Raw genomic sequence first — 14,265 nt, 5'->3', positions numbered from 1 at the left:
TTTTATTGATAAGTTTTAGATGAGTAAAATTTCCTTGTTATGCATTTGCTCTTATAATTAAATTCACGACGTTCTCGCTGCAACTGAATTTAGGTTTATTTCAGGCATCAACTCGAGTATTTTATTTTCCCAACGCTCCTTTTCTCTCGGGGCCCGGTTTAATATAATAGCACCCAAGTCGGCTCTAATACCATTTCTAACAGTCTGAATTCAACTGATTCAATTAGTTTTTAGACCCGAACCACTTAACTAAAATAATTAATCTTCGACAAAGCCATAGAGGCTAGTCACATGAACTTATTTACATTAATCAATACACATGATTAACTGTATTAGTTTATATGAGATATTTATGAAGCATTCATAGTGTTATTTACCTATGCTTGATTTGCAACCAAACATCACTCCATCAAATTATGGAGTACAATATTATTGTTGAGGCGAAACAAATGCACATAAGGTTACTTCTATAATTGAAACACAAGTACAAGCTATAATTCACATTTACAAAGGACAGTCATTGTTACTAACACTTTCATGCTTTCTGCCTTGCTGTTAATTTTCCTAATAGCTAAAAAGAAGGGTAAATTTGCAATGCTTTGCCGTAAACTGCAAGAATTTATTGTGTATACATTAATTAGGGGATGGATGGATAGGTTGATGAAATAATTAATGGAGTATGAATATCTACTTATAACCATTTATAAAGAGTTCATAGATTCTACATAGCATATATATTTTTGGTATATCTTCCAAGTTCGAATGATGGAGGGACCACTACTATGCTAACATATGCATGTAAGCACATGATCGATAACTTGATGGATTATTAGTGTAAATGATTACAAATTAAGGGAAAATACACATATGCCCCCTAAAGTTCATCTTGTGTTACAAGTAAGTCTTTTTTGAATAAAAAAAAATTTGTGGACAACGTTCTAATTTTTTTTTTCTATGAATAATATATATAATAAGCCACAAGAAATGACAAAAGTAATTTCAAAACTTTCGCAAAAAAATGTGGCACACTCAAAATGGCATACTAGAAATTACGACTAAAAAAAAGATAAAAAATCAAAAGAGAATACAAAATGGAATTTTATAGAAATCCAACCTTGAATAAAAAAACTTCCTATTATAATGTTTTTTTTTGTAAAAAATAGCCTACTCTGATTGTTAGCGGGGGTTAGTGGAAATTAATGTTAGACATTTTTTAAATAGGCACACTGTCCGTGAGTGTTGAAGGTCGAACCCTCAACCTCATACACATATCATTAGAACTTAGCCAACTGAGCTAAGCCTTCAAGTGTATATTATAATGTTTGAACACAAAAATCGCCTTCATGCAGCAGTTAAAAATAATAGCCTCTGTGTCCAGCGTTTTATTTTGAAAAACTCTTCCATTTTTACATTTTTAAATGTCCCAATCTACGTGGGTGTTTGGTTCAGTTTTTTGGTGGAACTTTTAGCTTTTGCTTTTCAAAAAGCTCCACTAAAGTGTTTGGTGGGAATTTTTTAAAAGTTTTTTGGAGTTTTTTGAACCTCCAACAGCTGCTTTTTGAAAAGCTCCATTTTGGAGCTTTTTGCCAACAGCTGATAGCTTTTTCAATATTTTTAATTATTTAGACAAAACTACCCCTATTAGGATATATTGTTTTTTTAATATATATATATATATATATATATATATATAGTTATTTAAATTATTTTTAAATACTTTAATCATTTTTAAATTATCTAATATTATTTATTTATATTAACAAAACTATAACTTAATTATTTTTAAAATAAATCATAAATTTATCAAAAACAAATATCTAAATAAGTTTAAACTAAACGTTCCTTCTTATAAAAAAATAATTTTTAATATTTTTATTGAATATTATATAATATAATATATTTATAAATTAATAGATAAAATAAAAAATTTATGCCCTTTACGGTCATTTTATATATAAACAGCAACAGCTAATCAAATCTCACCAAACACGTATGGTCGATCAGCTATCAGCTACCAGCCAACAGCTAACAGCTATCAGCAACAGCTAACAGCTATCAGCTATAAAAAACAGTTGAACCAAACAGACCCTACAAGAAACCATAAAATTCTTCACATATGGCAATAAGAACCTTTTGAAATAATATTCTATCATTGAATCATAAATTCAAAAATGAAGATGGAAAGCTCCAACCATTGACGGACATAAGATAGAGCCAGGAAGTGCCTGGGCCCTACCTCAAAAAAATTAAAATTTACTTTTAAATAAATTAAAAAATTAATTAGTTATATAAAATAAATAAAATATTTAGGTAATTCTATTAGCTAAAAATTCATCTTAACCATAATATTTTTTGGACCGAACAAAACCTTTAATCAAACTTTAGCCATATAATTTAATTTAACTGTCCATTTGCTCAGCCATAGACGCAAACCTATAATAAGTTATTACTTAATGAATTTATTTATCGTCTAGGTAGCACGTACACTTCATTCAATTAACGTATATCATTTCAGAAACGTTTCGAAAATTTGACGTTTCAGACACGACTTCACTTTTTACACATTAAACTTTAAAATAACATTGTTTTGACGTGTCCGAGTGTCCCGTTTTTCTATATCCGTTTATGTGTTACTTAGTTCATCATTTATGGTTATGAAATGATTAGTGGAAGAACCGTTAGATTTAATAAAACCAAATCAATTTGAATTATATTACCTCTTCTACCGATCAAATTATTAATTTTAACTAAAAATCGATATAATTGAATTAACTAAAATATTCAAAATGGAAAACTAAACTAGCCGAATTAGTCTATTATTTCAATCAATTTGGCTAAACCAATAAAAATGAAAAGTAAAAATAACTAAAACAAAAATATTTTGACCAATTTTTTAATAGTTTTATTAGTATATATTTTTATGATATTATATTTATATTTTTTATAATTAAATTGTGCCCCACCTGAAATTGTGGTCTGACTTCGTCACTGGCTCCAACCCATGTCAAGTTTCTGCAAAATAGCACACTAAATACCTCTAGCAAAATCGCAGTGAATAAAAATGTGGTCTTGCGTCTCCACCATACCACAAAGAATACAAATAGAATTATCTACAGAAATAATTGAGTGTCGTGCTATAAAGTCTAGCAAATGAACTCTATTATGTAAAGCTAACCAAATAAAAAACTTTACTCTTGGCGGAACTTTTGAGTTCCAAACTTTCATAAACGCAGTCAAGGTTAAAGATTTTATCGCTCCTAAACCCTCAGCTACTACCAACCTCAGCTCCGCCATTGGCTGAAGTAATTATGTCCGCAACAACAGCAACAATCGTTGGAAAACGAACAGCAGCTGCAACTGCCGATGAAGACTGATTCAAAATAGCAGTAGCGATGACAGCTCCCTGCCTAGAAAGAGCAACAACAGTAACAGCTCCCTGCCCAGCAACAGCTACTAGAGAACGAACAGTAGCTGCAACTGTTGATGAAGACCGATCCAAAACAGCAGCAGCGGTGACAGCTCCCTGCCCAGAAACAACAACAACAACTGTAGTAGCTCCCTGCCCAAAAACAACGGTAAAAACTCTACTGCCAAAAACAGACGCCATACTTACTACACTTAGAGAATGAAAAGCCAAGAGCTGTTATTGAAGACCGATCAAGACGCCATTCTACACTTGATGTTGCCAATAAAAACCCGCAATAGGAAGCTGCAGTGAATCTTTTGAAGTAGAGTTCCACCAAATTATGTATAGCTGTTCCACACGCTGATAAATCAAGTTAAAAATTGAAAAAAAAAACATTATTTAAAAGCAATTCAGCCCCTCTCAAACGGTACCTCCATCACCATCCTACCTATCAAACAAAACTACTAGTAACTTGCTTTTGATTCGAAAGATTAAACAATCGGGGAAACCAATAGCAAACCGGACCGAACTCGCTCCAATTGTCATTCTAAAGGGAGATAGAACAACCTTCACCAACATTATATTTCAAGTTCCTAATAAAAACACCCCAATAACGTTCTAATTAATCAACCATAACCTTAATCATCATGTCATCCTTTCCGGAAAAAAAACCTAACTCAAACTCTAATCCAAACACTAAAAACTACCAAATTATCGGCCCTAAGCACCACATTGACGTCCTTAATTATGTTTCAAAATATCCTCCTTCATCCACAGTGATCTATTTTGAAAATATATCATGTTCATGATTTTATTCTAATATTCAAATTGCTTTTGCATGGTAATGATGTTTATGGAAAAGTTACAATTTTCATAAAGTTGAATAAACAAAATTGTTGTTTTGCTTTTCTGCGGCATATATCAAATATACTGATCGAATTGAGTGTTTTAGATCATAATAAGCAAGTTTCATCGCATAGCTTATATTGTTGGCGCTATGGGAAGTGTGGTTCCTTATCGTATATTTCAATTCAAAATCGAAATCCAACAATCCGGATGTTGATCACATCACAATAACATTATGGATCATCCTATCAACTAAAATTTAAAGCACGCATACCTCTGTCAAATTTCCAACAAATCTTGTAGTTCCAAAAGTACAATGAACTCAATCTCGTTCGTACGAGTATGCGCCGGATTGAATAATGATCTGCTATAGTTCCTCTTACCAAGCAACCCTAAACTCAATCTCTAGCGATATCACTTCCTTGCTCGGATGTATGAAAACTTCTCCAAGCCCTTACGTGATTGATGAAATTGTTGTTTGAATTCCTTTAAACAACCTTAATCTTTTTCAAAGCTTCCCACTTAAACTCCTTCAAATGAATTCTCTCAATAATTAGCAATTTTTACATGTAGCTCTAGTTAAAAACTTACCTTCTTTCAAATATAAGCTTATGTTGAGAAGAATTATGTACGAATTGTACTAATGAAAGTAAATTCGGCTTATTTATATAGGCAAAAGCTCTTCCTCATCTCAAAACATGTGTTAGGTTAAGTATCATATACTTAGCCTAATTTATACCACCATAAAACACATATCTTGCATATGTATAGTCATATAAAAAACACATGTACTTAGACTAACATTTAGTCCAAGTTCATTTTCATCATACATTTAGTGCTCATCCTATTAGGATAATTCCACTAATTATACTTAGTGCTAAAATATGATATTATTCTACTAATTACTCATCTTAGCCACTGATCATTTAAACTTAGATAAAGTACGATTAGATTCCTAATAATTTATACTCTTACAAATTAGTCCCTAAACCGAACTTCGTTTTCATTTTATATCAAATTTCAAGATATGCTAATGTAGACACCTATTTTCCGGACAAGTAAAAAGTGATAAGGAACTGAAGCATCCAAGATTTCTTAAGAAACTCGTCTAGGTGATAAGCTGGATCAGTGCATAATGACAAACTTAAAGGGTTGAAGCGTAATTAGCCGCAAATAGCCCATAAAAATCCAAAGAAATCACAATAAAAGTCTAAGAAATTGGACTAATTGCAATATTTTAGAAGTTTATGGTTCAATTTGTAAGTTTGACAGACTAAATTGATCATACCCAAACTCTTATGGCCCTAAAAGTTCTTTTTGATATTTTCAGGCACCAAACCAACCTTTTTGCCACCTTTTTCATGGCATATATCATTAATTCCGAATTTAATAATTTAATTATCTAGGATAGACATTTAATATAATCTAAATACCTAATGGAATAGTTCTAACCTAATTTAAACACTAATCTAAACCATAAACCTAATTGGCGTCTATTTAAACAACTTTGTTAAACCTAATCAAGAGGTGACACAACTACGTATAATCAAACACCAGAAACCTTAATTTTACCCTAACTTAGCCAAATCCTACGCGCACACACAAATCTAGTCAATCAAACAGGCGTCTATGCTTCAATTAGTCAAAAAAGTGTTGCTTACCTATCGAGAGTTGGATTCTACATCTGGATTGCCAGAAAACGAGCCAAGGACTCAGAACGGTACTACTAAGGACCCAATCTAATCTTCATCACTTATTATTCTAGATCTTAGGTCCTGAGATAGTTCAACCAAGTTACCCACTAGATCTTAGGTCATGAGATAGTTCAACCGAGTTACCTAGGATCTATCATATTCATATCCTTTTTTCATACAAAACAGTTTATTCAAAACGGCTCATATCATCCTTTCCATATTCAAACGACTATAAACGTCTAGACCGTAACGACTTTGGTGATCACACAGCCTATTGACACCCAATAGGTAGTTTGTTTCATCGGATATATACTGGTTTTAAGTCATGATGCGTGCATTTCAAAAACAAGCATTCATTTGTAAATGATGCGATGCATTTTATATAACACATACGAGTAGAAGAAATGCACTTAAAATACTGCAAATGTAAACATTCCACATAATGTACTCACTGCCTGCTATCCCAATTATTTAATCATTATAGCGTAAGCTCCCTGGACTCCTTGTCCGCTAGTAGGTTGAGTTGTCAAACCTAACACAAATATTAAATAGGTATCGAATTAAGATCTAGCTCGATAAGCACGTAGACTCGAGAGCAACCATACACACAACTTATCACATCATCGCGTCTAACCCCGTGTAATATCCCGTATTTTTGAATTATTTTTTTTAAAAATAATTTTTATATTTTCAAGCTTTAGGCAATTTTTTTTTTATTATTATATATTATTATTAAATTTTATAATCGTTCGTTGGTTCGATTCGTGTCGGTTTGTATTATTAAATCAAAAAAAATAAAATAAGAAAAGAATAAAAAAGGAGAGCCATGCATGCACTTCATCTATTCTTACGTAACTAAGGCCCATGCCTTATTCTTTCATATTTATAACATTAAAGGCCCATGCACTCATTAATTAGAAAGTCCAAATTTTTGCATAAGATTGCAGAATCACTTTCTCCTTATATATGCTTCTGTTGCGTTTCCTACTTCTAAACCTAATACTTCATTCAACTTATAACAAAAAAAAACTGAGCCGCCATTCCTCACCTTAACAAATCTGAACTTCATCTTCAATCATCATTCATTCCAATCGTCCAATCCGGTAAGAAATTCTCATCGTTTTTCTGTTTTTTTTTCGACATCGTACCACCGTTATTAACTTTGTTCTTCATTATGTTAGCACCATTCTGAGGTTGTCCAATTTGTTTCTACGGTTCATATTATTCCCTTCTATCCTAACGCTTCGGAATCAATTACGGTACGCCAATTCCCTTGAACTCTTCGTCGGATTAGAAGGCTGCCATTTTTTCCATTTTTATTTGCGTTGCTCACTGTTGTTGTTTGTGAGATTATAGATTCATGTTGATTTGGTATGTGTGAGTTATTAGATGGTTTTATTTGTAATGGCAGTGAGTTGTTTGAATTTGTTATTGTCCATAATGGGTTAGTAGAAGCCATGATAAATTACGTTGGAGGGAATGATTTTGGTTTGAAATTGTTAATTGGAGAAGATGGCAAATTGGCCATTATGGTCACCTAATGAATTACTTAAAATCAATTGAATCCTTAGCTATGTTATTAATGAATAGCGACTTTTCTATTTGTTTCAATTTTAAATTGACAACTCGAATACGATAATTATTTTAATAATCTAAATAAATATAATTACTCGGGTAATTAAATTTAATTTCGATTAATATATCAATATTGGCTAATTTACATTTTAGCCCCTAAAAGTTTCTAAAAGTTTATTCAAGTTAAGTTTTATCTTTTGGATCTTTGTTTGATTTATAATTTGGTAAATTGAGAATAAATAATTAATTTTGATTTCGAATATCCAATTGACTAAAGTACCATTTAGTCCTTTTTGGCTAAAGTGCAATTTAGTCCCTAAACTTTTATGACTTATTTAATTAAGTTTTTGGATTGTAACTTGGGTTACTTGAACTATAAGATATTAAATTCTATTTAATATAGATAATGGTTTTATCAAGTATTTTTAATTTATAAACTCGGGTTTATAAAATTATAAGTTTTGTTTGGGTTAGACTGTGGTCGCCCAATAAGTGGGAAGAAGCTTGGTAGTTTATATAACTCGACTGACTCACTAATATGGATTTTAACTCGGATTTATTTAAATTAAGTTATGTACCATTCTAAATGTGATTATATGATTTGTGCCTTATAACTCGGGTTATATTTTTAATGCATTTAATATAAGTGTGTTATTAAATGTGACTTGGTATTGTGTTTTACTGGTCCTATGTGGTGTCTAGTACTCTTTAGAGTTATGGTCTGATTTTAATTATGATTTTAATATTTTATTTAGACTCGTTGACTGTTCGTACTTCAGAGGCGAACCAGAGTTAGATTGCTTGTCAGGATCACGTGGATTTAGCAAGCAGTGAGTTTATATCTCTATTTACCTCTTTATTAAGCAACTATTATATTTTGTATGTATATATATGTATAAACAGCTTTCGAACTGTTTTCCCGCATTGTGGATTTGATTTGGAACGTGCTACTCGATGGGCATCATCGGGACTGCGTGCGCACCGGTAATGATTATGGTATTGAGGTAGGTTTGAGATACGTCTCACCTTAGTGAGGGCACCGGTGGAAGATACGTCTCCTGGGCTCACTATTTATTAAGTGATAGTCGGGGATCGGTTATTGAGATACGTCTCACCGACACGACAATGGATTTAGAATTGTGGTTTAGGGTTTCATTGATAATCCATAATGAAAATGTTTTATTAAACGTTTTAAAGGTTTTTAACTTAATAAATGTAAATGGTTATATAAACTCTACTCAGTAAATCTGACCCCGTTGTTTTCCCAAATTTTCCAGGTTTATGATTTGAGCGTTGGTCGATCTCCGTTTCTTCATTCTCGGAGGTTTTATTTTATTTTCAGAATAAAAGAGTCGAACTGTTTCAAACTCTTAGACCGCAGTAGTAGTACCAGTTATTCATGTCTTAGTCTTTTATTTATATTTTTGACTATTGTTGTTGGATTTGTCCAACTATTACTTTATCGCTTTTGGCATGATTACAGTGTTTATGGTATTTATATTGCCATATTGTTGGAGATTTTTCTGAGATAAGCGTAATTTAAATATATATTGCTTTATGTACTGCTAGACTAGGCTGAAGTCTCGGTTGCCCCCGAGCATGTGGTTTTATGCAGGTACATTGTTTAAATGTTATAAATTGATTGTCCGCAAGGCTAGCTACGGGTTTTGGTACAACCATACCCATACCCTAGCGCCGGTCGCGATTCATGAAAATGGGTCGTGACACCCCGATACGTTTGTATTTACGTGTTGATATGTGATTTATACATCTTTTATGTTGATTAGGGTTATTACTTTAAACCTAAGTTCATAATGTTATTTGACTTATTAATCAAATAACTTTCCTTATGTTTGTGTTATGTTCTGTCGAATAATCGACCTTGTAATCGCTTACGTTTTCTAGCTGTAAAATAGTCCGACCTATAAACGAAACCAACATTCTTAAAGTTCAGAATGTCATCTTCAACTTTTGTTTAGGTCTCAGACTGCGTCTAGCACCCGAAGGTATCGAAAACACGCCTGGAAGTTAATTCCTTGAGCTGTCCTAAAATGCAGAACTGTTACACATGACATAATATTCTGATTTATTTGGGTACCTTAGAGGCCAAATATGCAAAACCTCAAACCTAGAAAGTTTTAACCAACACCCTTAAGTTTCCGTACAAATAAGCGGAACTTAATTTGGAGCTGCATAGCTCGAGATATTTCCCTTTCAATATAGCTATTATACAGCATAATATTTCCAGCAATATCGTCAAACTATCATTCAATCTTAATCATTAACAACTTGATCCTAATTCCATCAATACTCAACTATACAACATAAACTCCATGCCTAGGATCATCATTTGGACATTATTTCTTTATCCCTCACCATGGCCGAACCTTTCAATCCTTACATGTTAAAATTCAACAACTTATACCATTCAAAACCTACTCCATACATGTTCATAATTCATACACCCCTTTAAGCAATTCAAACATCATCAATCATTCACCAAAATGTGGACCCCTTAATTTAAAAATTCCAATAATTACCTTAGCTTGGAGACACCCTTATGCCGAAGCCTATTTATGAACAATTCACCATCCAAAAGCTTTAATCCATGCTCAAAACAACACTTCATCAATCAAAACACAAAACCTCTAAAATCACTTACAAACCCTAATAATTATTATCATTAATACACAAAATTGAACCAAGAAAACATAGAATTAGCTTTCTTACCTTGATTAGCCTTGAGATTTTTGTTGATTAGCATCAAATATGACAAGCTTTGGTGAAGAAATAAGAAAGTTAGAGGAAGAGAGGGGTTCGGCAATGATGAACCAAAATAAGAGCTTTTCTCTTTTATTCCCTTTATTTCTTTATATCTTAAGCAAATGAAGGAAATTGATATATGTGGCATCTTATATCTCCTTAATGTGTGACACATGTCACCATTTTAGTGGATGAAAGGTCCATTTTAACTCAAGCACTAAACTGACATGCTTACTTATCCAAATGACTTTGGAAATTCTTTTTCTGACTAGTCCTTATTTATTATTAATAATAATAATTTCTAGTTTGAATTTTTATTATTTCTCGACATATCTTTAATAATTCTCATGTCGGTGTCCATTTTCCGACCTACTTGGTAAAAATTACGAAACTTTAGGACTTGTGTCACGATTTTCTTATTTTAGAATTTTGGGATTATTACATTCACCCCACCTTATAATGAATTTGTCCTCAAATTCAAACTTTTGCCACTTTTCCAAGCAAAATTATATGCATATCCTTAATATATACTTACTTTCATTATCTGTGGTTAAATCACAGAAGAGAAATCTAATTCCAACTTCTAACTCTTACTCATGCCTTCTTCTACCACCGGTGGTTAATTCATAGGAGAGAAGTTTGATCTCGACTTTCAATTCCTACTCATACTGTTCACCATCTGGTATGGACCATCATCCCTGGGGAATAACTTGTCCCTCTTGTCCAAATTGGACTATGCCTTTTTTAGGCGTTTCTCTTATCTTCCATTATTTACAATCTTAGATAACTGTCTTTATTATCCCGTCAATCTTACGACTATTGCTAACATCTTTAAAGAATGTTAGTCTTATCCTATGTTCCTTTACCTCGCTGATATTCATACGTCGATACTTGACGAACCCTCTTGGTTTGCACGTAGTTGTTCCGTATACGATTCTAGTATTGACGGTGTGACGATTGGTGGGATAACCGTTGTTATCCCGTTGGGGTTTTAATCCCGCCGTCTACAAGCTTCTTGCCTTTACATGCCTGTATCTTTTTATTTCTTAGCGTTGATACTCTTTGGTCTTTATTCGTTATCTACGGATACCAACTTTGAACTCCTTGTTATTATCCTTTGAATATTTCTTTGTTAATTCCTTGTTGACATTGTTGACCTTTCAAGTTTTCCTAACTTGTCCCAAAATTTGCCTCTCGGGCTCACTTTGGATATTCGTCTTGCTTATTCGAAAGCGTTTGTTCTCTATACAAAATTGGTATTCGTACAACTCACAACATCCTTTACAACTTTCAATTGCATTTCGGGTTGAGATAGAAACCCAAAAGCGTTGAAAATTGGCCAAGAAGTAGATTCCTCGGGCTATCGTTAGTAGTCTGCATATATAGGCTTTTGTTTGAGCCTATGGACTAAGAATTCATATAGTCTTCATCTGAAATACTTTCTGCATTCTCATACCTTAGTCTTTTGTCTACATCTTCCGTTTAGGGTCGAAAATACTTTCGACTTCTTCTTAATCTTCTTAAGTGTTCACTTACAATTTTCCCTTCTTATCGAGTATAAGGTTACTCTTTTTCTTTATCTCGAAGCTTATTCATCCGTAGATTTCTTATTTGGTGACGTGTTATTACTTAACACATTCCCTTATCCCCAATGAGGGTCTTTCCTTATATTATGTGGTCTTATAGTGCTCTTCTGATTACCTTTCAAGACCCTTACCTTAGTCCTAACTTCTACTTGTTAGGACACGGTATTCTCTTGATGGATCTCTATTCCATCTCACATCTTAGGGACGTTCGAGTTTATCGAAGTCCGACGTCATTTCCTTGACGTTCTTTGATTTTCTCATGCTCAACCACATACGTGATTACCTATCCTTCTTCTCTTCTATTGTGACACTCTGATCACTTCTTTACTTATCACTGTTGTCTTCACAGTGAGCTTATACAACCTTTCACTTAACACTCTTATCAGGGCCTTATGGTATTTAGGAATACTGATTCCATATGCCGACCGTATACCTCATGGCTTATGAATCTCATGAAGTAGAATACATGCTTAGCATTACTCGATGTGTATCGAGTACTTTCTCCTCGTTATACCTTAGCTTTTTATCCAGCTAATCTTAGCTATTCCATATCGGGCTGGCAATATTGTTTACCAGTCTAATGGGACCCTTGTCCTCTTACGTTTCCCGATCATCTTTTGGTTCTTGTGCCAATATCTTCAACCTTATCCTTGACATAAGGTTGAGGGTTGTTTCTTACGACTTTGCCATGTGTTTCACTCTTATTCATGTGCATAACCAATAATCACATCCCTTTTGGCATTTCGTCCGTCAGTAAGTTGGTCACATGCTCGTGCCAACTCTATCCTTCTTGATTCTATGTGTTCATGACTACATTGAAGTTTTCTTCTTTTGTTACTGTTCAAGTAACGTCTTTACTTTTTTTCCTCGACTACCTTTGTCGAGTATTATCCTTTATACTTAGGTCATTTAGACCTTTATATTGATTATCCTAGTCGATCTCCTTGTATAATTCATCCACTTTTAGTTTGTATACTTTATTGTACTTGAGTGCCTTAGTGTAGGCATCTCATTCCAAATACTTTACCTCTTATAGGTATCCTTCAATGCCCTTTGATTCCTACTCTTTCTCATGCTTGAATGCCCTTCTATGTGTCTTACTTCAAGTTCTAATTCTTATCTTAATCATTTGGACAATACTCTTAAGTTGTAACTCAACTCCTTTGTTGAGTTCTTTTTCCTTTCTATTTCACCTCATCATTTGTGGTTTATTAGGCTTACTAGCCTCATCGATCGTTTATACGTTCGCTGCTTCGAAGCATTATCAATCCTTAACAATGTCCTTCTTAGGACTTACTTATTCGCATCTCACGAGATTACATCATTGTGATTGCTATCCACATCGATCATACACGTTGAATTTTTAGAGTATTTTAACGACGTGACAAATGATGTGGAGTGTGTTAATTTTTTTAAGTGCCACGTCAGCGGATGTTAATAGTGTTAGTAAAAAATTGGACGGAATAAGTTTATTCGCTTTCAAATCGAAGATTAAAGGATTTACAGGCCAAAATTGAAACTTAAGAACAACCGTGATAAAAGGCTGAAAGCCAGGGACTATGGGTGAAAAGCCAAAAAAGGTGGTAAAAAGGTTTTTTTGGTAGTGTCATTGAGGTTATAATTTTTTGTACATAGATTGATCAAATCTGCAAATTGATACATAAATTGTTAAGGTATGAAGATTAGTCCAATTGTTTATTCTCTTTATCCGCAATTCCTTTAAATTTTTACGGGTTATCTATGGCAAATACGATTCAGTCCTTCAAATTTCCGCTACAAGTCGAACTTGTTCTTTGAATCATGTCAAGCATATCATTGGACGCTCCAACTGTTCGAAAACAAGATGTCTACACCAATTCATAACTAACCCAATTTCACTAACAAACCAATGTCATAAGTGGACGGACCCCATTTATTAGATTGGTGGTGACTTTTAAATCCTAAAGGCCTAATACCTCAAAAAACTCCGACCTTTTATCCCCTTTCCAATTTTACACTGACATTAAAAACTGGTCAATTTTACCCTATTTCGCATTTTTTCGTTTCTATTGTACCTTTTTTTTAATTTTTCACAATTTTTTTTTATTTAAATGATGAAATAATTTAATTAACTAAGTTTAAAGATAAAATTAAATTTATTTCCATTCAAAAAAGTACAAATAGATCTTTTATTTTTAAAAACTAACTAAAAACCATAATCAAATTCAAACTAATTTAAATTCTTAATTAATTTAACTAAATTTAAATAAATTTTCAACATATACAATTAATATATGCTAGATATGGAGAACGTTTTTTTAATTTTTTCCAAACGAAAAAAACGTCAATTTAATATTTCAGGGTACAATTGAAACACAAAAATGCAAAATAGTGTAAAATTGACCAATTTTTAACG

This window comes from Mercurialis annua, linkage group LG1-X (genome assembly GCF_937616625.2).
Source record: "Mercurialis annua linkage group LG1-X, ddMerAnnu1.2, whole genome shotgun sequence".
NCBI lineage: Eukaryota > Viridiplantae > Streptophyta > Magnoliopsida > Malpighiales > Euphorbiaceae > Mercurialis > Mercurialis annua.
Note: the sequence above shows the minus strand (reverse complement) of the source record.